At 46.1% G+C, this 27881-nt stretch overlaps 2 protein-coding genes across 2 annotated transcripts in view; one reads left to right on the forward strand and one right to left on the reverse strand.

The window, feature by feature from the left end:
- The window catches only part of LOC140420588 (uncharacterized), a 282147-nt gene that overhangs the window by 120982 nt on the left and 133284 nt on the right, over positions 1-27881 (reverse strand). The window contains exon 2 of the transcript XR_011946462.1: positions 5417-5755. The gene's annotated coding sequence lies outside the window, so the exon portion shown is untranslated. Of the gene's footprint in view, positions 5756-27881 lie in introns of the transcript that reaches the window.
- LOC140420604 (uncharacterized) overlaps positions 1-27881 on the forward strand; it is a 139412-nt gene that overhangs the window by 33734 nt on the left and 77797 nt on the right. The gene's annotated exons all lie outside the window — the stretch shown is intronic.

The following is a 27881-nucleotide window of genomic DNA, read 5'->3' on the forward strand; positions in this document are numbered from 1 at the left end:
GTGGAGACCGGTAGCATATGCTTCTCGAGCCATGATGCCCACTGAACAATGCTGCGCACAGATTGAGGAAGAATGTTTTGGGTCTGGTGACGGGTGTTGAAATATTTCCCTATGTTTATGGTCTACCTACATTTGTGATTGAGACTGATCATAGGCGCGTGTGTAAATAATTCACAAGAGTCTTAATGATATTCGCCCAGATTACAGAGAATCCTAATGAGACCAAGAAGATATGATTTTTGTCCAGTATATACTCCAGGAAAAGTTCTGATCCTTGCAGATACATTATCACGTGCTACTGAAATGAAGATAAGATTCCAGATCTTGTGCAGGTGATAGAAGCTCAAGCTGACATGCTAGCTGACACACTACATGTTTCTGATTGCAAATTAAGATTAATTAAAGAAGAAACTGCAAAGGATGAAGTTTTGCAGTGAATGATTCATCACATGACTGATAGATGGCCAAATGCAAGCCGTTCTTGCTTCAGAAATGTTAAAAATGGCCTTTCTGTGGTAAATTGAGTTTTCCTCAAACTGGATAGAATAGTCATTCCTACAAAGTTGAGAAGACAGATTCTTACCCAGATCCATGAAGGACACCAGGGTATTGCGGAATGTAAATGACGCGCGAGGCAATCCGTATATTGCCCTGGTATAAATTCAGACATTTAAAATTATGTTTCTGATTGTGACATTTGTCAAAGAAACTAGTCTGCTTAACAAAAAGATAAATTCCCAATGATGAATATTGTACAATTCAATGTTCTAAAGTGGGAATAGATGTTTTCTACTTTCAAGGCAAAGGTTACCTCGTCATTATTGACTATTACTCAAATTATCCAGAAGTGATTAAACTTACAAACTCAAGTTCAAAATCAGTCATCAAGGCAACTGAAGATGTTTTTTCTAGACACGGGATAACATTGATCGTCGAAAGGGACAATGGGCCTTGTTTCGACAGTTGGGAATGGACCCGGTCCAATGGGAATGCTGAGAAAGGTGTAGGTATCGTGAAGAAATTGTTGAAGAAAGCACACGAGGCGAGACTAGATTTTGTGCTAGCTTTATTAAGTTATAGAGCTGCTCCTTTATCAACAGGTCTTTCATCAGCGCAACCTCTTATGAACAGACTGCCGCATACAACATTGCCAACCTAACTGTACCAAATCTTGATGATAAATCAATTGTAAACAAGATGAGACAGCAGCAGCAAACTCAAAGCTTGTATTACAACAAGTCAGCCAAACAGCTGATTCCGCTAATTCCAGGAGATTGTGGACGTGTACAAGATCCAACAGGTGGATCGTGTTTTAAGTCAGGCAGCTCCACATTCCTATCTTGCAAAAACATCTGAAGGTTCGATATTCAGGAGAAATCGTCGTGCATTGTTGAAGGTGAAGCAACCTCCAACTCCAATTCAACCTCAACAATTGTTTTCCAACAGTAGGTTTCCTGGACATTGGTTAAAACTCAGTACTTCATCATCTGATGCTCAACTTACTGATGCAAATATGAATCAAAAGAAGAAAAATTCTGACTCAATGACAGTTGGATTGAGAACATCAACGAGATGAAGGAAGAAACCTGATCGTCTCAATTTATGAACTATAAAACACTGATTTAACTCGTATAACTTTTACTGATGTTCATTACTGTACATTGCCATTACACTGCCTGTATGTAAATTTGAATGCAAGAATCAAATTTTTCAAAGAAAGGGGGCTATCACAATATGTGGATTTTATAAAGCACATAAAGGGTTAATGTAATGTTACTACTCTACTCACTAGATGGTGCCATAGAGCAACCATATAAATATCACTTGCCTCCTTGACTTCTGGGAGAGAGTGGAAGGGAACCAGACAGAGTAGGTGTGAGATAGTTTAACTGATAGAATAATTTAGTGTTGTAGAAGTGTAGTGTCATCTTGACTTGTCTAATTCCTTAGTAATATGTTCGAATCTAATTCAGTGTAGTGTAATAAATTAGCTTTGTTTGTTAAACGCTGCTTGCTGTTCTTTGTTAACACTACAACCTTCACCATCCTGAAGGACAAAAACAAAGAACACAACAATCTCTTACTCTGAGATGATGCTCTCTGGTCCTAGGCTCTCCCACAAGAGGAAACATCCTCTCAGTATCTATCGTGTCGAGCCCCCTGAGAATCCTGTCTCAATACGGTCACCTCTCATCCTTCTAAACTCCAATTAGTACAGGCCCAATCTCTCCTCATCAGAAAATCCCTTCAAACCCTGGATTGACATTGTGAGCATTCTCTGGACTGCCTCCAATGATAGTATATCTTTCCTTAGATAAAGGGACCAAAACTGCTCGCAGTATTTATGGTGTGGTCTAACTACTGCCTTGTATAGTTTTAGTAGAACATCCCTATTTTTATATTCCATTCCCTTTGAAATAAATGCCAACATTCCAATGTATCTTGGCAATTACCTGCTGAACTTGCATGCCAACCTTGTGATTTATGCAGGAGGACCCCCAAATCCCTCTGTGCTGCAGTGTTCTGCCGTCTTTCTCCATTTAAATAATGCTCAGCCCCTTTAGTTCTCCTACCAAAATGCATAACTTTACATTTTCCTACATCATCTTCCATCTGCCAAGCTTTTGGGCACTCACTTTAAAACAAAACTATTTTTATTGAAAGATTTTCATTTTATGACAGACAGACTTATCATCCACACACTCCGACTGCGCAATTGTATCTGCCCAGAGAGAAAAAAACCACACAGGAGTAATAATAATAACAAAAACATAACACAGGATTCGCCATGGTAACAGAAACAAACATTTTGCATCTTTAACTCGTTCTAGACACAGTGCGGTTAGGCTGTACATTTGTGCTCTACATCTTGCCGGTGTGGTCTATGTTAGTGCATCATTAGACCACAGAATTTACAGTGCAGAAGGAGGCCATTTGGTCCATCAAGTCTGCACCGGCCCTTGGAAAGAGCACCCTGCTTAAGCCCATACCTCCACCCTATCCCCATAACCCAGTAAACCCACCTAACCCTTTGGACACGAAGGGGCAATTTAGTATGGCTAATTCACCTAACCTGCACATCTTTGGACTGTGGAGGAAACCGGAGCACCCAAAGGAAACCCACGCAGACACGGGGAGAAAGTGAAAACTCCACACAGACCAGTCACCCGAGGCTGGAATTGGACCCGGGTCCCTGGAGCTGTGAGGCAGCAGTGCTAACCACTGTGTCACCGTGCGTGCCCAGCATGGTAACTTCATGGCTTGAGAACCCCCCCCCGTTGTCACCTGTGGGGGAGTGGATAGTCCCAGCGCTGTGAGGGTGGTGAGGCCTCACCAGGAGAACTTGCCCTTCTTTTGGGGGTGCTGCTCGTGGGCCCTGCACCCTGTTGTATTATATATTTCCCCTGTGTTTTGGGTGCTGCCTCTTTCTCCCCCCCCCCCCCATACCTGCACGTTTACTCTCAGCGACTGATGCATGAGGACACCAAAGTCTCACTGAGTCTCCACCTCTTTTAATTAACACCCATTGAAATAATAATCTGCCTTCCTATTTTTCTACCAAAGTGGCTAACCTAACATTTATCCAGGTTATACTGAAACTACCATTCATATGCCCACTCACTCAGCCTGTCTAAATCCTGCTGAATAATCTCTGCATCCTCCTCACAGATCATCTTCTCCCAACTTTGCATCATCTGCAAACTTATTTCCCTTGTCCAAATCATTAATATATAATGTGAACAGTTGGGGTTCCAGCATAGTACCTGTGGCACTTCACTAGTCACTGCCTGCCAATCGGAAAAAAACATTCATTCCAACTTTTTGCTTCCTGCCAGCGAACCAGCTTTCTATCCATCTCAAGACACTACCCGTAATCCTATGCCCTTTGATTTAGCAATCTGCTGTGTGAGACCCCTTGACATCCGTCTGCACAACGAATGCATCCATTTTATTTCAAATGCTCTGAGCATTCAAGTACAAAACCTTGGGTGGCACAGTGGTTAGCCCTGCTGCCTCACGGCGCTGAGGACCCGGGTTCGCTCCCAACCCTGGGTCAGCGTTCGTGTGGAGTTTGCACATTCTCCTTTGTCTGCGTGGGTTTCACCCCCACAACCCAAAGATGTGCAGGTTAGGTGGATTAACCACGCTAAATTCCCCTTTAATTGAAAAAAATAATTGGGTATCCTAAATTTATGGGGAAAAAAAGGATAGTCCTTTTAACATTCCTTGACCGGTCCCTACTATTTATTACAATGTCGTTATCTGATACAGGCCCTTGGTTTCTCTGCTTTTTTATTCTCTTTGCTGTATTTTTCTTGTGTTTCTGATTCCCCCTGCTCTTAATCCTGACATAGGTTCCCAACCCCTGACTATTTTAGTTTAAACCCCCCCTCCTCCTCTTGATTCTGTAAAACTTCTAGACATACGTTCAAAAGAATCATTAATTCAAAGTCCCATTTCTTATGAACATATTTATTTTAGATCTACCTGTAGTGTTAGGAAAAACACTATTTATTATCCAGGATAAAATAAATGTCCTTCATCAGCTTTTGTGGATCATTTCAGGGAAATGTGCTCTCCTCGGCTCAAAAAGCATCAGCCCACTGGAAGCAAAGTTGTGAGACCGGCCAGTCCAGCAGAAAGAAACCCTGCGACCCTCCCACTTCACCAAGTGTCAGAATGAACATGGTTCAGTCCTGGATGTGATTAACACCAGCAATAACAGCAGAATCCAACCTGTCATCGCTTGTGAACTCGCTGGTGTCTTAGCAGACTTGACAAGTGAGTGAATCCCTTCCCACACTCAGAACAGATAAACGGCCTCTCCCCGGTGTGAACTCGCTGATGTGCCAGCAGGTTGGATAGATCAGTGAATCCCTTCTCACACCCAGAGCAACAGAATGGCCTCTCTCCAGTGTGAATTCTCTTGTGTGTTAGCAGGTTGGATAACTGAATGAATCCCTTTCCACACTCGGAGCAGGTGAATGGCCTCTCCCCAGTGTGAACCTGTCGGTGCTTCCGCAGATTGGATAACTGAGTGAATCTCTTCCTACACTCCGGACAGGTGAACGGTCTCTCCCCAGTGTGAACTCGCTGGTGTGTTAGCAGGGTGGATGAATCACTGAATCCCTTCCCACATTCAGAGCAGATGAATGACCTTTCCCTGGTGTGAACCCGCTGGTGCACCAACAGGTTGGATGAATTAGTGAATCCCTTTCCACACTCTGAGCAGGTGAACGGCTTCTCTCCAGTGTGAACTCGCTGATGAGTCTGCAGGTGAGATAACTGAGTGAATCCCTTCCCACAAACAGAGCAAGTGAACGGCCTCTCTCCGGTGTGACCACGTCGATGAGTTTCCAGTGCAGTTGGGGTACAAAATCCCTTCCCACAGTCCCCACATGTCCACGGTTTCCCCATGGCGTGGGTGCCCTTGTTTATCTCCACGTTGAACGATCAATTGAAGCCTCGACTTTACAGCGAACAAAGGTGCAATCTCTCCCTGCTGGGAACGTTGTGATTTTTTCAGACTGGATAACTGGTTAAAGCTCTTTCCACAGTCAGTGCACTGGAACACTCCCACTCAGGTGTGTGCGTCTCAGTGCTTTTCCAGTCACACTGAAATTTTAAATATCTTGAAGCCGACAAAAGAGACAAAAATTCACCCTTGAGATTCAGATCCTGATGAATTGAGTGAATGCCATATCTTGACATTTGGTTTGAGATTTCTGTCTGTAAATCGTCCTCTTCGAACATCCTGTAAAAGGTGTTTTCAAAAGTCATCACTGTCAGTACAGGACAGAAATTCAGAACAGACCATTTTATATTTGATTCAGTTGTTCTCCCATCTTGACTGTAATCCTCCCCATGCACCCTCACTTCCCCCGCTCCTTCTGTCGCCATTGTTTACTCCTGATAATTCTTATAACATTAGAACATGAGAAACTGGAACAGCAGGAGGCCATTCAGCCCCTCAAGACTATTCTGTCACTTCATCAGATAACGGCTGATCTTCACATCCCTGCGCTCACCCCAAGTCCGTTCATTCCTAAAATATCCAAAATTCCTCTATTCTCTGTCTTGAACAAACTCAGTGACTGAACATCCACAACACTCTGAATTTATTTATCCTTCTTAAGATAGCGGCATCACTGGCATGACCAATATTTGAATAGACGTGATAAATTCGACTTTAAATAGCTGATACATCAAAAACAGGTTTCACAAAATCACAAACATTTCTCCTGTCAGTTACAGAATGGATTGCTTCTGTGACTCAATGACTCTGTGTCTGGAAATATAAAATGTAGCGACAATACAATGTTACACAACTAGAAATAATAAATGTACTTTATTACAGAACCATAAATAATATATCTAATCTGCATAATATAACAATACTGGATATTTCTCTGTCTGATATTAATTTACTGTCAGCCACCTCCTCGGAAAGCAGCCTTTTAACTGTGAACATCAGGAAAGAGACCATCCTTTTAGTCAGACAAATAAATGTGTCAAGCTGAGGGAGGAAAGGATGTCAATGTCTTTGAGAGAGAGAGAGAGAGAGAGAGACCTGGGCCAAGCTTTGCAGAGTCTGCACCCTCCCTGGATTCACTTCCTTTCCCTTCAGTTGCTGCAAGTGACCAATTGAAGGTGAGAATGAGAAAAGAAATGGAAAGGGGGAGAAATGAAAGTGTTTTACTCACAGATGTTGGAGACAGGAGGACGTTTTAGTCTTTTACTCAATCTTCATCCTCAAGAAAGGCCGCACTCTGGCTGGAGGACCAGAGTCCTTCCGGTCCTCCAAGTTTCCCATTGGTCAACATCTCAGCCGATTTGAGGGGGGGGGGGGAAACTTCCACACATGCGCAGTTTCCATCTCCCTTGGACATGCGCATCCCGAGACGCCTGCGCGGCGGATAGAGCAGTTTCCCGAGCGTGAGGGATTGTGGGAGTTATACCCGCCATTATTCATACGGAACCCAGTGTGGCTAACATATTGGGGAGGATAATAGGTGAGAGTGAAACTGAACCCGATAATCAGCACCTTCAGGGGATGAGAACTGGGGGCGAATAGTGGGATTAATTAGTCTTAAAATCAATAGGGAGAAAGGAGTGTGTGGCCGACAGCATTTTCTGTGACAACTGGAACTGTCAGTTTGGAATTTATATCCTGTGATCAGTCATGACTTGATGATGTCAACCCCATCACACCCATTAAAATCACTATCAGGTCAGTCTTCAACCTTCTCTTTCCCAGAGAAAATATCCCCAGCCTGTTCAATCTATCCTGTAACTCAGTTCTGGTATCATCCTCGTGAATCTTTCTCTGTCAGATTTTAAGGGGTATATAATTAATATTTAGGCTCAGTTTAATTTGGTTACAGGTGCCAATTACTCAGTTCCAAATTGACCCTCTAAAATGCTTCAATTTGAAAGAAAGGCAAGACAGGACTCTGAAATAGTAAATATTTATCCGTATTTATTTTTTAAAGATAGTATGCTGATGAAAGACACAAGTGATTTTCATCTCCTGAATTTGCGACCATTCAATGTGGATCTGTGAATCTTCCTCCTATTCGTGAGCCAACAGTCATTTTGCAAAATTGCCCCAGGGACATTCAGTATCTCCAGGACTAGAATCCAACTTAGCTCAAGACCGTTCTGGAAACCCACTTTAAACACGTGAATGAGCATTACCCAATCTGGAATCAGGCTTGTTTTAAGCAGACAATTGCTCATTGCTGTCACTGGGTTAATTTTATTGAATGTAAGCTTTTATGTAAATTGTTCCATGGGCAGAACAATGGGACTGTTCAGGACCTTTCTTTTAAATGAATTTGGACAAGATCATGACTGGTTTACCTCAAATAAATAAAGGGAAACTGTTTCCACTGACAAAGGGATTGTTAACCAGAGGACACAGATTTAAGGTAATTGACATAAAAGCCAGAGGGGAAATGAGAAAGATAAATCTTTACACAATGAGGTGTTGTGATCCGGAATGCACTGTCTGAAAGGCTGGTGGAAGCAGATTCAGCAAAGGGAGTTGGATAAATACTGGAAGGGGATTAGTTTGCAGGGTTCATGGGGAAAGGACAGGATCATGGGACTAATTAAGTAGCTCTTTCAAAGAGCCAACAGAGGCACGATGGGCCGAACTGCCTCTTTCTGTGAGGTGAGATTATGTGATCGCAGATAAATAAATATGTGGCTGCAATATAGACAGTGATGTCAATAATATCTGGAATTCCCATCGTGCCCCTGCTAGCCAAGATTTTATGGAGGTCCTTCCATTAGCTTTCGGATGAACAACCCTCCAACTTTCCTTTAATACCTCAAAATTGTGGACCTCTCAGTCCAACGTGGCTTCACTACCTTCTCGCTAAAAGACTTAAACATTAGCAACACCCCTGGTTCCTCACGGCCCTCTTGACTTCTGGTCTCACAGCTCCTGGTCCCACAGCTGACTACTTCCAAGCGAACTGCAGATTGCCAGCTTTCCATGAGAAACACCCAGAATTCAAACCAAGGCTCCACCCTGAATCACTTATCCCCATGGCAACACAGACTCTTTGGGATGTCCAACAGATGTTTAAAGCGTTCAGCTTCAAAAACCATACCTTTCGACCCGGAGGTCTGCATGACGAATTCACCTCTGTGACAAAGACAGGGCAGTAATTGTCAGACCCGATGTCTCCAGGTCTCCAGCAAAAAGAGCTCAGCTGCCCTTTTACAGATCTTACCCTTCCAGCTTTGACTTCTTAAGTCAACATGGGTGATTGCGAATTCCCTGAGGGTGTTTCTGTAAGATTCTCAACCCAGGTTTTCCATTTATCTTAAATTTGAAAAAAATCCAATTCCCAAACTAAAAGTTATATTTCTTAAACATGAATCATGAAACTAGATCTTCACAACATCTTCCCCAGGAAGAAATGAAAATGTATCACCCTCGTAATACCCCATTTAGAATATTACAACTTACACCCTTCTGTATATTTTAACAACAGCCATGATCTTATTGAATGGTGGAGCAGGTTCGAGGGGCCGAATGGCCTACTCCTGTTCCTATGTTTTCCTGTGTTTAAATATCTGATAATCTGTTAAAGACATAATAATCCCTCCATTGTCCCCTTCACATTCACAAGTCCATCTTGCTAACAGCACACTGCTGAATTCCATGTCCAGGAATCACAGTTCACTTAAGATGGAAAACATTATTGCTTGCTATATTTTCTGAAAGTTTTCTTCTTACAATAATTATCGTCCAAAGTTCCTTCTGCGAGAGGAGAGTCCTCATTGCTGCTCAGATGTGAGTTTTCAAGTTCAGTTTCGAATAGTCTGTTCAGAGTTCAAGTTTTGAACTTTATTTTCTTCCATGTGTGTAGTTTCCCCATTGTTTCAATCCAAAGGGAATGTCCCGGTCAAGCCCACATTTAAACTCTATTCTTCTGGCTCAGTTGTAGGCGGAGCTTCATTTTTCAGTTCATTTCCCAGACTCCAACATTTTGGATTCTCTTTTGGAGACAGCAAGTTCAAAATGGCTTCTTTTTGTGTCAATAACTCGCTCATCCATTGGTCAAAATCTTCATTAGTCTGATGTTCTTTGAGCCTTGGAGCGCATCAGCACAATTGGTCTCTGTCAGTATTTATGTTCCACAAGAGCCTCCACCCACCCCTCTTCATCTCCCCCATCAGCATATCCTTCTATTCCTTTCTCCCCATGTATGTATCGAGCTTCCCCTTCAATGTATTCATGCTGCTCACCTCAACCACTCGCTGTGGTAGTGAGTTCCACATTCTCACCACTCACTGGGTAAAGAGGTTTCTCATCAAATCCCTATTGGATTATTGACCTCCTTCATCATCTGAAAGATTTCCATCACGTCACCCTTCAGTCTTCGCTTTTCTAGAGAAAAGCAGCCTCAATCTTTCCTGAGGGTTAAATGCTCTCAGTTCTGGTATTATTCTTATGAATTTTTGTTGAACTTTCTCCAGTGCCTCTAGTTCCTTTTTCTAAATGGAGATCACAAATGTTGACAGTCCTCCCAGTGTAGTCTAACCCTGGTTCTAAACAAGTTGAACATAATCTCCCTGCTTTTCAATTCTATCCCTCTAGAATGGAACCCTATTTGTGGGCCCCACACTTTAAGAAAATATAACGTTCTCAGAGAGAATGCAGAGGAGATTTATGAGAATGGCACCAGAGAAGAGTGATTTGGGGGGGTTAGAGAGAGTGGTACAGCTGAAAATTTTCTCTTTACATCACAATCATGGGGCTGTGAAGGAGGCTATTCAGCCCATCAAGACAATGCTGTGATAGAGATATAACTCTTCTGCAAAACCTGAAATCTGTGCCCCCTTATTTCTTGTACCATTAAGTTATGGCAGGGTTTTTCAAACTCAGGGTCCCGACTGATGAAGAGTGCCTTTGTGTTACTGTATTCTCCTATACAATTAACGAGGCAGAAATTTGCACTAGACTTCTCGGATGCAAAATGAAATTTTATTGGTATCTATTGATTATAAAGAGAGTAATCTTCTTGTGGGTACAAAATCAAAATGTTCTCAATTCAGGCCCCTGCTGAAAGCTTTACTTGTGATGATTATACTTAGTAATTTACAAATGACTTGGAATTCAAAATACAGTAATGGTTTCTTTGCTCGAAGCAAACAGCTGTGCAGATTAGAAGTAGAATGAAAATATGAAAATACGAAATAAAGATAGTAAATAGCTTGGCAAAAGTATAAGATGATTCTAGAATGAAATAATAGCCTAAAACTATTACCTTTAAGGAATTTGTTATCAGCCTAAGTCAATCTATTCCTGCCCTTGTAACATGCTGATTGGTTTGGATGAGTCTTCAATACATTTGGTTCGATAATTGGGTTGTCAACCTTCAATATGCAACATTAACTTAGAATTACCAGCCATGTTGCATCTGTGAATTCTTTAGTGGGCGTTGGTATGCAAAATCTGTTCTTGTCATGGACTGGTATGCGCGTTATCCTATAATTCCTTCTTTCCAACAATGGAAGGCTCATATGAACTTTAATGTCAGTAGAAATGTGGCATTTGCTTAGCTCATTTGCAAACTGTTTCAAATGCTGTGCCTTCGCTTTACTTATTTCTGCAAGCTGTGTGCTTTGTAAACTGATGTTAAATTTGTACAGTTTTGCACTGTCATGATGGAATCCAGGGGCTGTTTAGCACAGGGCTAAATCGCTGGCTTTGAAAGCAGACCAAGGCAGGCCAGCAGCACGGTTCAATTCCCGTAACAGCCTCCCCGAACAGGCGCTGGAATGGGGCGACTAGGGGCTTTTCATTTGAAGCCTACTTGTGACAATAAGCGATTTTCATTTCATTTCATTTTAAAATGACTTTTGAACTGAGTTTTAAAAAATCTACAATCAAAGGATCATTAATTAACCTTTTTACCTATCAGAACCAGTCGGTTTCCTTCAGCGACCAACGCGACCCATGTGTGGGTCATGGGAAGGTGTCGGGAGGGTCGTGGAGCGATCGGTTGTGGCAATCCCGATCATAGGAAGATGACCCCAACAGCCGTGACCGGCTTATAGGAATGCTGCTGCGGGCAGTCTCCAATGGGTTGTGGTGTTGGGGGCATGGGGTCGAGGCTGGGCTGTGTGCTGGTCACCGCATGCAGGGGATGGGGACAGGGGCTGGCAGACATCCACATGGGTGCACAATGATAACAGTGGTGGCCCCAGCTTGGAGCTCCGCTCTGGTGCTCGTCTTCTGCACGCTGCTCAGCTTGTTCCCCTCCACCGATCGATAGTACGCGACCTGCGGCTCGGTGGTCAAGCTGTTCAACAGCTGGCATAATATCTGCTTGCACTCCCACAATATGAAGTCCTGGTTGGGCAGTGGTCAGCAGTCTGCGACTGGGGTGGATGCAGCTACTGGACAGTGGGAGCGAAGCCAGGCCAGATTTATTGGCGAGGAATACCGATCAAACGAGGCCAGTCAATACAGCCGACACATATCAACAGTCATCGCTTTGTGTCACCACTCTCTGGAAACCAGGGAGTAAGTGCTTTTGGTGAGAATGGAGGAGATGACTTGGATGTTTGGATAGTGCAATGCAGTGGAAACAGTGAGAAATATTGTGACATTGTGTGTGTTTGACAAGTTACTTCATCTCGTCTAAAGTCATAATTTGTAAAGTAAAAACAAGATTGTACTTTTTTCTGTACTTATTTAAATGTCTGAAGAAATGGGAATATATTTAAAACAAAGTTTGTGTGTAAATGTAAGGATGTGCATGTTCAACTGAAAATGTTCTAATTTTCAGTAATTATAAAGTCATAAACTTGGAAAAATCAGGTATTGGAAATAAATTTTTAAAGTTAAAAAAAATAAAAGAATGCCGACCGTGACTGGCCTTTAAGTATGAACGATGGAGTCTTTCCGCCAGAGGGCGATGAGAAGGTCACGCGTCCGGTACGTACACTGATGCCATGTGCCCTGTACGTTGATGCTTTGGGTGTGAAATCGTGGAGTAGAGATTCCTCCATTTTGCAAGCAAGCAACAGGACTGTGTGAAGAACTGAAGATGGATTATTTTGTAATAAGGAAGAGAGGGCAGAACACAAACAGGCCAGGATCTCACAACTAAATCTACTGGAGAGAGCTTCGCAGGAGAGTCCACGGCAGGACAAAGCAGTGATGGTGTGAGGTATGTACAGAGACCCAGAGCCTCATTAAGAAGAAACTGAAATCGGGAACAAAGCTGTATAAAGATGATTTCTTGAGGTATGGCTTTAATTGTGTCAATGCACATCAGGATGCAAAGCCCTTGTGTGTTATATAAAACATAAATAAAACCCTTGGCCATATCACTTAGGGAGTCTAAGAAATGGAGGGGGCTAGTCCGCGGGGGAGAGGAGCATCGGGTATCGCTATATGCGGATGACCTGCTGCTATACGTGGCGGACCCAATGGAGGGGATGGTGGAGGTCAGGCAGACTCTGAAGGAGTTTGGGGAGTTCTCGGGCTACAAGCTTAATGTAGGGAAGAGTGAGCTTTTTTTATTACAGGCAGGGGACCAAGAAAGAGGGATAGGGGACCTACCGCTGAGGAGGGCGGAGAGGAGTTTTCGGTATCTGGGGATCCAGATAGCCAGACGTTGGGGGGCCCTACATAAACTGAATTTGACGAGGGTGGTGGAGCAAATGGAGGAGGATTTTAAAAGATGGGACATGCTCCCGCTCTCGCTGGTGGGTAGGGTGCAGTCGGTCAAAATGGTGGTCCTTCCGAGGTTTCTGTTTGTATTTCAGTGCCTCCCCATCGTGATCACCAAGGGCTTTTTCAAGAGAGTAGATAGGAGTATTATGGGGTATGTGTGAGCAAATAAGACCCCGAGGGTTAGGAGAGGGTTCTTGGAACGCAATAGGGACCGAGGATGGTTGGCTTTGCCAAACCTAGGGAGTTACTACTGGGCAGCAAACGTGGCGATGATCCGCAAGTGGGTCATGGAGGGAGAGGGGGTGGCATGGAAGAGGATGGGGATGGCGTCCTGTAAAGGAATGAGCCTGGGGGCATTGGTAACGGCACCGCTGCCGCTCTCGCCGACAAAATACACCACAAGCCCGGTGGTGGCGGCAACACTAAGGATCTGGGGCCAGTGGAGAAGGCACAGGGGTGCAATGGGAGCATCGGTGTGGTCCCCGATCAGGGGTGACAACCGGTTTGTCCCGGGGAAGATGGACGGGGGGGTTCCAAGGCTGGCATCGGGCGGGGATTAGAAGAATGGGGGACCTGTTCATTGACGGGACATTTGCGAGCCTAGGGGCACTGGAGGAGAAATTTGAGTTACCCCCGGGGAAATGCATTTAGATATATGCAGGTGAGGGCTTTTGTGAGGCGACAGGTGAGGGAATTTCCGTTGCTCCCGGCACAAGAAGTTCAAGATAGGGTGATCTCGGGGGTGTGGGTCGGGGAGGGCAAGTTGTCGGAAATATACCAAGAGATGAAAGAAGAGGGGGAAGCGCTAGTAGAAAAATTGTACTATATGTTTTGGTCATGCCCGGCATTGGAGGGGTTCTGGAGAGGTGTGGCGGGAGTAATATCCCAGGTGGTGAAAGTCCGGGTCAAGCCAAGCTGGGGACTAGCAATATTTGGAGTAGTGGATGAGCCGGGAGTGCAGGAGGCGAAAGAGGCCGGAATTCTGGCCTTTGCGTCCCTAGTAGCCCGGTGAAGGGTCTTGCTATTGTGGAAGGAGGCGAAGCCCCCTAGCCTGGAGGCCTGGATTAACGACATGGCGGGGTTCATAAAATTGGAGAGAATTAAGTTTGCCTTGAGGGGGTCTGCACAGGGGTTTCACAGGCGGTGGCAACCGTTCCTAGAATATCTCGCGGAGCGTTAGAGGAAGGTCAGTTAGCAGCAGCAGCAACCCTGGGGGGGGCGGGGGGCGGGGGGGGGGCGGGAAACGAGAGATTGTTTGAGGGGATGGACGAGCGGGAGATAGCATGGAGGGTGGGGAGAAACGGTACATGCGGCCAAGAGCCAGTGTATAAAGCTATGTAAATATACCATCTTGCCATGTATATATCTTGCTCAGGGTGATTTTGTGTTATTTTGTTATGGGGGGTGGGGGGGTTATTGTTTGTAAGGGGAAAAAATTGTGTTGTTAAAAACCTTAATAAAAATATTTTTTTAAAAAAATAAATAAATAAAATAAAATCTCTTATTATCGCAAGTAGTTTTCAAAAGAAGTTACTATGAAAAGCCCCTAGTCGCCACACCTGTTCGGGGAGGCTGGTACGGGAATTGAACCGTGCTGCTGGCCTGCCTTGGTCTGTTTTCAAAGCCAGCGATTTGGTGTATATGGATTTCAGTAAAGCATTTGATAAGGTTCCCCGTGGTAGGCTACTGCAGAAAATACAGAGGCATGGGATTCAGGGTAATTTAGCAGTTTGGATCAGAAATTGGCTAGCTGGAAGAAGACAAAGGGTGGTGTTTGATGGGAAATGTTCAGACTGGAGTCCAGTTACTAGTGGTGTACCACAAGGATCTGTTTTGGGGCCACTGCTGTTTGTCATTTTCATAAATGACCTGGAGGAGCGCGTAGAAAAATGGGTGAGTAAATTTGCAGATGACACTAAAGTTGGTGGAGTTGTGGACAGTGCAGAAGGATGTTACAAGTTACAGAGGGACATAGATAAGCTGCAGATCTGGGCTGAGAGGTGGCAAATGGAGTTTAATGCAGAAAAGTGTGAGGTGATTCATTTTGGAAGGAATAACAGGAAGACAGAGTACTGGGCTAATGGTAAGATTCTTGGCAGTGTGGATGAGCAGAGAGATCTCGGTGTCCATGTACATAGATCCCTGAAAGTTGCCACCCAGGTTGAGAGGGTTGTTCAGAAGGTGTACGGTGTGTTAGCTTTTATTGGTAAAGGGATTGAGTTTCGGAGCCATGAGGTCATGTTGCAGCTGTACAAAACTCTGGTGCGGCTGCATTTGGAGCATTGCGTGCAATTCTGGTCGCTGCATTATAGGAAGGATGTGGAATCATTGGAAAGGGTGCAGAGGAGATTTACCAGAATATTGCCTGGTATGGAGGGAAGATCTTATGAGGAAAGGCTGAGGGACTTGAGGCTGTTTTCGTTAGAGAGAAGAAGGTTAAGAGGTGACTTAATTGAGGCATACAAGATGATCAGAGGATTGGATAGGGTGGACAGTGAGAGGCTTTTTCCTCGGATGGTGATGTCTAGCACGAGGGGACGCAGCTTTAAATTGAGGGAAGATAGATATAGGACAGATGTCAGAGGTAGGTTCTTTACTCAGAGTAGTAAGGGCTTGGAATGCCCTGCATGCAACAGTAGTGGACTCGCCAACACTAAGGGCATTCAAATGGTCATTGGATAGACATATAGAAGTTTACAGCATGGAAACAGGCCCTTCAGCCCAACCAGTCCATGCCGCCCAGTTTTTACCATTAAGCTAGTCCCAGTTGCCCGCACTTGGCCCATAACCCTCTAAACCCATCTTACCCATGTAACTATCTAAATGCTTTTTAAAAGACACAATTGTACCCGCCTCTACTACTACCTCTGGCAGCACATTCCAGACACTCACTACCCTCTGAGTGAAGAAATTGCCCCTCTGGGCCCTTCTGAATCTCTCCCCTCTCACCTTAAACCTATGCCCTCTAGTTTTAGACTCCCCTACCTTTGGGAAAAGATGTTGACTATCTACCTTATCTATGCCCCTCATTATTTTATAGACTATATGGATAAGGGAATAGTGTAGATGGGCTTTAGAGTGGTTTCACAGGTCGGCGCAACAGCAAGGGCCGAAGGGCCTGTATTGCGCTGTAACGTTCTATGTTCTAAAGGTGTAACAGTGGTTTACCACACTCTGGAACTTTCTTTCCTCTGTCCTCAAAGAATCAGAGTTTTGGGCAGCACGGTGGCACAGTGGTTAGCCCTGCTGCCTCACAGTGCCGAGGTCCCAGGTTCAATCCCTCTTCACTATTTACCACACCACCAATTATTGTGTCATCATAAACTTACTTATCATACCTCCTACATTCACGTCCAGATCATTAATGTACACTTCAGATAGCAAGGGACCTAGCACCAATCCCTTTGGAACACCAATGGACACAGGCTTCCGTCACAAAGACAACCTTTGACCATTACCCTCTGCCTCCTGCCATGCAGCAATTTTTTCATCCAATTTGCCAAATTTCCCTGGATCCCAATACTTTTACCGTCTTGAGGTCCATGTAGACTACATTAACTACACAACCTTCATCTACACACCCAGTCACCCCCTCAAAAAATTAAAATCAAATATGTAAGACATTATTAACCCTTGACAAAAGCAAATTACTGCAGATGCTGGAATCTGAAACGAAAGAGAAAATGCTGGAAAATCTCAGCAGGTCTGGCAGCATCTGTAGAGAGAGAAAAGAGCTAACGTTTTGAGTTTCACAAAGAGTCATCGGACTCAAAACGTTAGCTCTTTTCTCTCCCTACAGATGCTGCCAGACCTGCTGAGATTTTCCAGCATGTTCTCTTTCGTTTCAGATTCCAGCATCCGCAGTAATTTGTTTATATCCAGTGTTTAACTCACTGTTCCCTCTCTACCCAGGAATGCCAGCTTTGACAAAGAGTCATTGGACTCGAAACGTTAGCTCTTTTCTCTCCCTGCAGATGCTGCCAGACCTGCTATGATTTTCCAGCACTTTCTCTTTTGTCCCCTTGACAAAGCTATGCTGACTATCCTTTATTAATCCTTGCCTCCCCAAATGGATTAATTTCCAAATAGTTTCCATACTACTGAGGTTAGACTCACTGGCTTGGGTGGCATGGTGGCGCAGTGGTTAGCATTGCTGCCTCACGGCACCGAGGACCCGGGTTCGATCCCGGTCCCAGGTCACTGTTCGTGTGGAGGTTGCATAATCTCCCCGTGTCTGCTTACGTTTCTCCCTCAGAAACTAAAGATGTGCATGGTAGGTAGATTGGCCAAGCTAAATTGCCCCTTAATTAGAAAAAAATAATTGGGTACTCCAAATCTCCTCCCTTGCCTCCCACTGCAGCCTGGGATACATCTCATCTGGGCATGGGGATTTAAACAAATCAAAAATTGCAGGCCAGAATGAGAAAAGAAATGGGAAGAGGAGGAAAAAAAGTGTTTTACTCACAAGTGTAGGCGACAGCAGGATGTTTCAGTCTGTGTGAAGCTTTGCCGGGCAGGACCAAGCTCTTTGCAACCAGGGCCTCAAAGGCCAGACTCGGATTGCTGGAGGACAAGCTCCCTTCCGGTCCTCCGCGCGTTCCCATTGGTCAACCTCCATCATGGAGACAATGAGGGGGCGGACTTCCGTCTACGTAAGGGTCGGCGGGGATTTGACCTTCCGACTCTGAGCTGTTGTCCAATCCGAAGTGTTTTGTTTCTGTGACCAGGGGTATTGTCCCAATGGGAGACTGTGTGCTGGAAACGTCAATCTGAGTCATTGTGACGTCATAACGGAGCCTTGTCTGAATTAACTAATACCACTCTGCTCTGCGGTGACGTCACCGGAATCCAGTGTACAGAGCTGACGCCCGGACACGAGTGCCCCGCCCCACCCATTGTTCCCCTCCCCCTACACATCCTCGACACAAGGTTTCTCTGGCGAGAGCGAGAAGCCGCTTGGTGATCTTCCCTTCTTCCCTGGACCGGGACTGCGCATGTCCAAGGGGAGGGGGGAGCAGAGCATGTGCAGAGGTGCCGCCCATCTCCAACACCGCCTGCTGACGTGTTGACCAATGGGAAGAGTTGGACGACCGGAAGGACTCTGCTCCTTCAGCCAATTAGAGCGTGAGGTTTGTGTGAATCACAGACTGGAACGTTCTCCTGTCTCCAACATCTAATTTGATTTGATTTATTATTGTCACATGTATTAGTATACAGTAAAAAGTATTGTTTCTTGCATGCTGTACAAACAGTGCATACCCTACATAGGGAAGGAAGGAGAGACTGCAGAATATAATGTTACAGTTATAGCAAGATGTAGAGAAAAGATCAACTTAATACAAGGCAGGGTCCATTCAAAAGTCTGATGGCAGTCGGCAAGAAGCTGTTCTTGAGTCGGTTGGTACGTGACCTCAAACTTTGGTATCTTTTTCCTGACGGAAGAAGGTGGAAGAGAGAATGTCCGGGGTGCGTGGGGTCCTTAATTATGCTGGCTGCCTTTCCGAGGTAGCGGGAATTGTAGACAGTCAATGGATGGGAGGCTGGTTTGCGTGACGGATTGGGCTGCATTCATGACCTTTTGTAGTTTCCTGCGGTCTTGGGCAGAGCAGGATCGATACCAAGCTGTGATACAACCAGAAAGAATGCGTTCTATGGTACATCTGTAGAGGGTGGTGAGAGTCGTAGGTGACATGCCACATTTCCTTAATCTTCTGAGAAAGTAGAGACGGTGGGCTTTCTTAACTGTAGTGTCAGCATGGGGGGGACCAGGACAGGTTGTTGGTGATCTGGACACCTAAAAACTTGAAGCTCTCGACCCTTTCTATTTTGTTCCCATTGATGTAGACAGGGGCATGTTCTCCACTATGCTTCCTGAAGTCGATGACAATCTCCTTAATTTTGTTGACATTGAGGGAGAGATTATTGTTGTCGCACCAGTTCACCAGATTCTCTATCTCATTCCTGTATTCTATCTCGTCATTGTTTGAAAACTGACCCACTACTGTGGTGTCATCAGCAAATTTGAAAATCGAGTTGTAGCGGATTTGGACACCCAGTCATAGGTGTATAAGGAGTATAGTAGGGGGCTGAGGACACAGCCTTGTGGGACACCGGTGTTGAGGATGATCATGGAGGAGGTGCTGTTGTCTATCCTTACTGATTGTGGCCTGTGGGTTAGAAAGTTCAGGATCCAGTCGCAGAGGGAGGAGCCGAGGCCAATGCCACGGAGTTTGGAGATGGTTTTCGTAGGAATAACAGTGTTGAAGGCTGAGCTGTAGTCGATACATAGGTGCAATGTTATCTAGGTGTTACAGGGTAGAGTGCAGGGCCATGGAGATGGTGTCTGCTGTGGACCTGTTGCAGTGGTAGGCGAACTGTAGTGGATCAAGGCAATCCGGGAGGCTGGAGTTGATTTGTGCCGTGACTAACCTTTCGAAGCACTTCATGATGATGGATGTCAGAGCCACTGGACGATAGTCATTAAGGCACGATGCTTGGCTTTTCACTTTCTTTTCTTTCCCTTTCCATTTCTTTTCTCGTTCTGGCCTTCATTGTTGACTTGCAGAAACAGAAGGTGTTGAATCCACGATGAGCAGAATGCATAGATGATGGTAGAAATTAAAGAATGAGGTTTATTCCAATACAATTACAATACTCCTCCAGTCCTCTAAGGGTCTCCTTCCCTGACTTGCACCTAGGCCGGCGTTGTGAACAGCTGGGGCTTTCCTTGTGGAAGGGAAGCCTGCCTCCCTTAAAGAGGAAGTTCATATTCCGGGGAGGTCATGGGAGATCATATTGTGCTGATCCCGGGACCTCAATTGGCGTTACAACACTCATAGAACATACAGTGTAGAAGGTGGCTATTCGGCCCAGCGAGTGTGCACCGACCCACTTAAGCACTCACTTCCACCCTATCCCCGTAACCCAATTACCCCTCCTAACCTTTTTTTGGTAACTAAGGGCAATTTATAATGGCCAATCCACAGAACCTGCACGTCTTTGGACTGTGGGAGGAAACCGGAGCACCCGGAGGAAACCCACGCAGACACAGGGAGAACGTGCAAACTCCGCACAGACAGTGACCCAGCAGGGAATCGAACCTGGGACCCTGGCACTGTGAAGCCACAATGCTAATCACTTGTGCAACTGTGTTGCCCACTCCTCTCCACCCAAGTCTGGAGCAACGTCCACATGCATGTGTGCTGGGCTTTTGACTGTTTTGCCTGTGGACAGCGTTCAGGCACAGACCTTGCAGCGTCAGGAGGTTTATATCGAACCAGGGAGTGGTGCTTATGTAACGAGTGTCTGGGGAGTGGTGGCATTGCTGGTGCAGTCACGAGAGCTGGCACGGGCACCTCTGATGGTGGCAGATTGTCCATCTCGGTTTCTGAATCAGGGTTAGGTGGTTCTTCATCTGGCATTTCGGTGTCCTTAAAAATAGCCTCTGGATCCTCAACAACTGGGGGAGCCAGGGGCGGCAGCGGTAACAGGAGTGGCAGGGGTAACAGGCCCGCTGTGAAGACAGCAGAGCCAAGACATCCGAATCAATGGCTGGCTGGCGTATCCGGCAAGTGGCTTCGGAGATTAGACTCGCAGCTCTGTGTCCCTACTTGGTCAGACACCGGACCTGTTTTCGCCAACATGATGCCTGGGATCCAAGCGGTCCCGCTGCTGAAGTTCGGGACCTGTATCGTGTCCCCCGGTGCAAACCCGCACAGTGATCTGCGGTGGCCTGTGTCCACCTCGGTTTAGTCCTGAACGCAGGTTTTCCTGCCAATATCCGGAAAGACCAGACGTAAACGGATGTGGAGCGCGCGACTCGTCAACATCTCGGATGGCACGATGCCCGTCGTGACATGCGGTCTTGTCCGTGGCAGAATAAGAACCTTGCCAAGCAGGTCTCCCAAGATCTCAATGTTTTTTTTAATTCCAAGCTGAAACGTTTGTACTGCTCATTCGGCCAACCCATTCGAAGCTGGGTGGTATGGGACGGTCCTCACATGACGGATCCTGTTGGGCGGACATGAATGCCGCAAGTTCCGCACTTGTAAACACTGTCTGATACCAGCACCTCAGGTATGCCCTGCATGCTGAAAATGTGCCCAAGTTTCTCTATGGTGGCCTGGGCTGTCGCCACCTGTATCTTGAGGACCTTCGTCCACTTGGAGTGGGCATCAACGATAATGAGAAACATTGTCTCCTGAAAGGGGTTTGCAAAGTCTATATGGAGGCGAGACCATGGACGACCGGGGCATTCCCACAGGTGGATCAAGGCTGGAAGAGGCAACGTCTGGAGGGCCTGACACTGGACACAGCCCTGGACCACCCACTTGATGTCTGCACGATGCCAGGCCATCAAATGTAGTTTTGAGCTGACATTTTAATTTTAGACACACCTGGATGTTCATTGTGGAGATCCTTCTGGAGCGGGCTGCGTCCACGTTTGGGGACCACCATACGGGTCCCCCAAAGGAGCTCGCTATCCTTTATGCTGAGCTCCTGCATCTTTGTGGTGTTGGCCTTCAGGTCCTGCGATAAAGCCCTGTGCAGAGCTCCATACTGCATCATGTGGCGAACGCAGGATAGCTGAGGGTCAGTCTGGGTCCACCCATGGATACGGAACGTGTGACCAGCAGTGAGTCCACAAAATGGAGGGTGACAATGACCTCTCCGGCCACCGCTGGTGTAGGTGGCCTGGTCGGCAGGGGCAGACGGCTTAACGCATCGGCATGGGGAATCTTGGTCCCACAGCGGTGTTCAAAACATAGTCATATGCTGCAAGCAGCAGTGCCTATTGCTGGATGTGGGCGGAAGCAATGGAGGGCAATCGCTCGATCTTCCTTGAAGAGCCCTAGGAGGGGCTTGTGATCTGTGAGAACAGTGAAGCGATGCCTGTAGACATATTGATGGAATTGATTGACCCTGAATATGACAGCCAAACTTCCTTCTCGATGTGGGCATATCGCATCTCTACGTCGACCGATGTTCTTGAGGCAAAGGCGATGGTTGTTCAGATCCGTCATCCATGGTGTGGGCCAGAACGGCCCGACGCCGGACGGAGCAGCATCGCAGGTCAATAGGAGTGGTCAGATGGGGCAAAGTGGGTCAGTAGTCTTGATGAGGAGAGCTGTTGCTTCACCTTGGCGAAAGTTGGCTGCTGTTCCTGAGCCCAATACTGCCCCTTCTTTAACAGACTGTGGAGGGGGGCTAAAGTGGTGGCCAAGTTTAGGAGGAACTTACCATGGTAGATTACCAAGCCAACGAATGAATGGAGTTCCATTGGACAAGGTTGTACAGGATCCTGCCAAATTGTTTGCACCTTCACTTCCACAGGATGCAAGCCATGGTGGTCTATGTGGTCGGCGAGGCATTGAATACACATTTGGCCCACCGGGGGTGGATGCCGGCTTCCTCAATACGCCTCGGCACTTAGGCCAGGTTTTGTAAGTGCTCCTGGACAGATGAGCCCGTGATCAGAACGTCATTGAGTTAGACTGCCACGCGAGGTAAGCCTCGCAGGATATTCTCCATTACCACCTGGAATATTGCACACACGAGGGAACTCCAAAGGGCAGGCGGGTGTATTCATATAGCCCCCTGTGTGTGTTCACTTTTACAAAGCATCTGGACTCGGGAGCCAGGAGGTAAGCATGGTTGTAAACATGTTGTAAACATGCTCCCTCCACTGAGCTTCACGTAAAGATCCTCGATCCTAGGAACCGGATAATGGTCCAGTCGAGACACGCGGTTGACCGTCATTTTATACTCGCCACACAAGCATACTGATCCATCAGGTTTTATGACCGGGACGATTGCCGCTGCCCAGTCAGAGAACTGTACCGGGCATATTTGGATAAATTCTCCATCTGGCCCAACTCAGCGTTCACCTTAGGTTGTCAGGTGTATGGGACAGGTCAGGCACAGTTCGGGCCAGGGCCCCTTTATGGTGCCCAATCCATCCTGGAACACCGGTGGGAACCTTGTCAGAACTCCTTCAGGGGCACAGGGGTACATTCAGCACACTCGTTGCCAATCTAACCGCAACAAGCGTAACCAGCCACACCCCAACAAGCTGGGACGCTCCCGTAGACCACCACCAGAGGAAGTTTTGCAGATTGTTGACCATACTCAACCGGAACCATTGAAGTGCCCACTATTGCCAGTGATTCCCCCGTATAAGTGGCCAGCCTCGCATTGGTGTCCAATACGGTCACGATAGGACGCCAGATCGGATGTGGCCGAACGTACGGTGACTGACTACTGACACTGCTGCCCCAGTGTCGAGTTCCATGCAGATTGGGTGTCCATGGATTTTCAGGGAGATTCGGATGGGCACCACTCTTGGCACAAGTGCTGTCGTCGTCTTCCACACAGTAAGCCCTGCCACATCGGGAGCGGTCCTGCCATGTGGGTTGGCGGGCATGTGGATCCGTGCGAGGCCTTCTGTTTCCCTGGTTTCTGCGGCCTGTTGTGGCCCCCGCTGGCTGGTGGTGGTATTCCGGTTCCTCCTGGTCGGGAGAGAACATCCGCGGCGTTCTTGGCCTCTAACACGGCAATCCATATTCCTCCAGTAGCTGTCCCATTGTCGGGGCCGGCCTCCTCAATTCTAGCCGAGTGTGATTGGTGCTTATTTTGGCCTCTCCAAATGAGCAGTGCCAGTTCCTGGAGCTCCTGAACTCCTTGTTGGCGCTTTCTCTGGCGATAGCTATCTCCACTGCGGATTGCAGGTCCAGGTGGGCCTCAGCTGGTCCACAAACCAAATGGTCCCTGAGCATCCCATTCAATGTCACTCTGAATTCACAAATCTCAGCCAGTTTCCAGGGGCGGGCCAGGAGGTCGCTCACTGACTTGGTTTGAACCTGAGCAGCCGTGTGGAACCGGAAACGGCGGATGTTGAGCGCTGGTTTTGGGTTTCAATACTCCCCCAACAGGGCGGCGAACAACCAGGAGTCTGGGGCGTCTGGGTGAGTCAGGTTCTTTATCACACTGTATGTGGGCCCTCCGCAAGCCGTCTTTCATCGGCAGTAATCACATTTGTTCGGAAAAATATAGTTCATGCGTTCCACACGTTGTCCAATTGCTTGCACCTGCACTAAAAGATTCCAGTCTTCCTATGAGCGGCATTTTGGTGGTTAGTAGTGGGGTCTATCGAAGCCTAAAGTATTTGTTATTATTTCCAGTTGTGTAATTTTGTATGTTATATATTTCCAGTCATCTCTTCCCTCAGAGGGTTGTTAGTCTCTGGATTTCTCTTCCACAGGGACCAGTGGAGTCTGGGAGTCACTGAATATATTCACCGCTGAGTTGGACAGATTTCTGATTGACCAGGGAGTCGAGGGTTATGGGGATCCAGCAGGAAAATGGAGAGAAAGCTGAGATGAGGGGGATTTCTTCGTGGTGAAGCTTTGGAATTCTCTACCCCAGAGTGGATCCTCAGTCATCAAGTATTTTCAAGACAGAGATTGATAGGTTCCTCAATATTGAAGATATCAAGGGATGAGGGGGCATTGTGGGAAAATGGTGCTGAGGTAGATTGGTCAATTATCTAATTGAATGGTTGAGCAGGCTTGATGGGCTGAATGGCTGATGGCAGCTCCTATTTGTTATGGTCCCTGTGTCCAGGGACAGGAAGCAGTGAGCATGGATCTGTCAATCAGCCTGAATCAGCACCTTCAGGAGAATTTGCGGGGGTGAATATTCGATACAGCAGAGCGAGTATACATGAATAGACAGGAAATAGAGGAATACGGACCGAGTAAGGGAAGAAGGTTTGTTTTTTAGTTTGGGCATCATGATGGGCACAGGCTTGGAGGTCTGAATGGCCTGTTCCTGTGCTGTACTTTTTTTTGTTCTTTGAGAACACACACAAGACAGGCGCACACAGAAAAAGGGAAAGGGGTAAAATGGAAAAAATGGAATGAGTACCCTTGTTCCAGATGCTGAAGTTGTTGCAGCAGTTGACTGTCCTTCCAGGTCATGGGGTGATTGAAAACAGCTGTTGGATTTCTAATGAGGATCTTCTGGCACATTCAGTCAGAACTCCCAGGCTGTAGGATTCCCTCCGGGGAGTCACTTTAATGTTTTAACCTGGGCCTACACTCCAAAAGAACAACCTCAGGCCTGTGTAGCTGCTATTTGTGTCCAACTCCACCAGAATGTCTAACAGCCTTTCTGAGGTAAGTACAGAGTTTCCCACACGAGATTTCAACTCCCTGCAGCTGGTGCTGGACTGGATTTTCTTTGCAGCTCAAACTGGCTGTGCAGAGAGAAAAGGCTTTACTCCAGAACTTCACAAAGAATCCGCCAGATGAGAGACATTTCAGAGCCTCCAGCTTCTGTTCAAAACAAAACTGTAAGCAAAACACAGTCCCACAGGGAAAGGAACAATCCAGAATGGTCAGCATCGAATATCAGCCGATGAAGGGCATTTATTTAACCTGGACAGTAAATAGTGTTTTTTCCCCACTACAGATAGATCTAAAATAAATACATTTTAGTCTCTGATCCATTGAGTCTACAGCACAGGGCCAGGCCAGTCGGCTCAATTGGTCTCTGTCAGTATTTATGCTCCACATGAGCCTCCACCCATCCCTCTTCATCTTCCCCATCAGCATCTCCTTCTATTCCTTTCTCCCCATGTATGTATCTAGCTTCCCCTTCAATGTATTCATGCTGTTCACCTCAACCACTCGCTGTGGTAGTGAGTTCCACATTCTCACTCTCGCTGGGTAAAGAGGTTTCTCATCAAATCCCTATTGGATTATTGAACCTCTTCATAATTTTGAAGACTTCCATCCGGTCACCCTTCAGTCTTCTCTTTTCTAGTGAAAAGCAGCCCCAGCCTTTCTTGAGGGTTAAATGCTCTCAGTTCTGGTATTATTCTTGTGAATCTTTGTTGCACCTTCTCCAGTGCCTCTGTTTCCTTTTTCTAAATGGAGATGACAAATGTTGACAGAGACTCCCAGTGTAGTCTAACCCTGGCTCTAAATAAGTTGAACATAACCTCCCTGCTTTTCAATTCTGTCCCTCTAGAATGGAGCCCTATATGTGGGCCCCACACTTTAGGAACATTGTGAAGTTCTCAGAGACGGTACAGAGGAGATTTACGAGAATGGCACCAGGGATGAGGAACTTCACTTATTCAGAGAGACTGGAGCAGCTGAAATTTCTCTCTTTGGGTCAGACAGGAATTAGGGTCAGGAATGGGGCCATTTGGCCCATTGAGACCATTGCCGCTAAACCATTGCCCAGTTCCATTCCCGTATCTCTGTCAGTTTATTTCCCTCAAGTGCCCATCCAATTTCCTTTGGGAGACATCCCATCATCTCTGCTTTTAGTCCCCTTGTAGGAAGGGGGTTCCAGCTATTTCCCACTTGCTTTAAAGGTAAACGAAACTCAGAGAGCACAGAAGGAGGCCATTTCACCCATCGTCCCCATGCTGGCTCTTGGAACGAACAATTCATCACTCTTCAAATTTATATTCTTTTTCAGAATCTGTCCATGTCACTTTTGACAGTATAGTTTAATTTGAATCCTGCACCATTTTCAAGCTGCTGGGATGAGTCGAGGGGCAGCAAGGTGGCACAGTGGTTAGCTCTGCTACCTCACAAAGCCAGAGATCCCAGTTCAATTCCGGCCTTGGGTCACTGTCTGTGTGCAGTTTGTGCGTTCTCTCTGTGTCTGCATGGGTTTCCTCCGGGTGCTCTGGTTTCCTCCCACAGTCCAAAGCTGTGCGGTTCGGCGGATTGGCCATGATAAATTGCCACTTAGTGTCCAGGGATGTGTAGGTTAGGTTATGGAGTTACGGAGACAGAGCAAGGTGGATGGGTGAGTGGAACTAGGCAGGGTGCTCTTTCAAAGGGTCGGTGCAGACTCAATGGGCTGAATGGCTTCCTTCTGCACTGTCGGAATTCTATAATCCCAATATTATAGCACTTGGAAAACAGTGGTAGAATCGGACAGAGTCAGCATGGATTTATGAAAAGGAAATTATGCTTGACAAATCGACTGGAATTCTTCGAGGATGTAACTAGTAGAGTTAAAGAGGGGAAGCCAGTGGATGTGATTTATTTGGACTTTCAGAAGGCTTTTGAAAAAGTGTCACTTAAGAGATTAATAATAACAATATAATAATAGTAATGTGTAATATTAAAATGAATGGGATAAGGGGTAGTTACTGAGATGGATAGAAAACTGATTGGCAGACAGGAAACAAAGAGTAGGAATTAACGGGTCTTTTTCTGAACTGTGGGCAGTGACTAATGGGGTACTGCAGGGATTGCTGCTGGGACCCTGTTGGAATCTGTAATTTGAAGGGATCTTAACTTGCCGAACTACGCCAAGTTGGGGGAAGCTTAGTTGATGAATCAAAGTCCTGGCGCGATACGACAAGTTGTAAGATTTGTAATATTTCTGGACTATGCCAAGTTGTTGGATTCCTAGTATTATTCGACTGTGTAAAGTTGAAGGAATTTATATTATTTCTGCTATTCGGTTACCAGTCGCACTTTGCGAATACTGGGACTCAGCAGAAACTTCAGTTAAAACTTCTCAGGTGCCAAAAAGAATTGTTTTATTTGTAGTTGCTTGATTACAATTTGAAAGTCATTTAAAAGGCAATTCGTTGACAATTCGAAGCTTTCAGAGAATTACAGACATTATCTTTCTTTGCTTA

The sequence above is a fragment of the Scyliorhinus torazame genome, chromosome 5 (assembly GCF_047496885.1).
Source record: "Scyliorhinus torazame isolate Kashiwa2021f chromosome 5, sScyTor2.1, whole genome shotgun sequence".
In the NCBI taxonomy this organism is placed as follows: domain Eukaryota; kingdom Metazoa; phylum Chordata; class Chondrichthyes; order Carcharhiniformes; family Scyliorhinidae; genus Scyliorhinus; species Scyliorhinus torazame.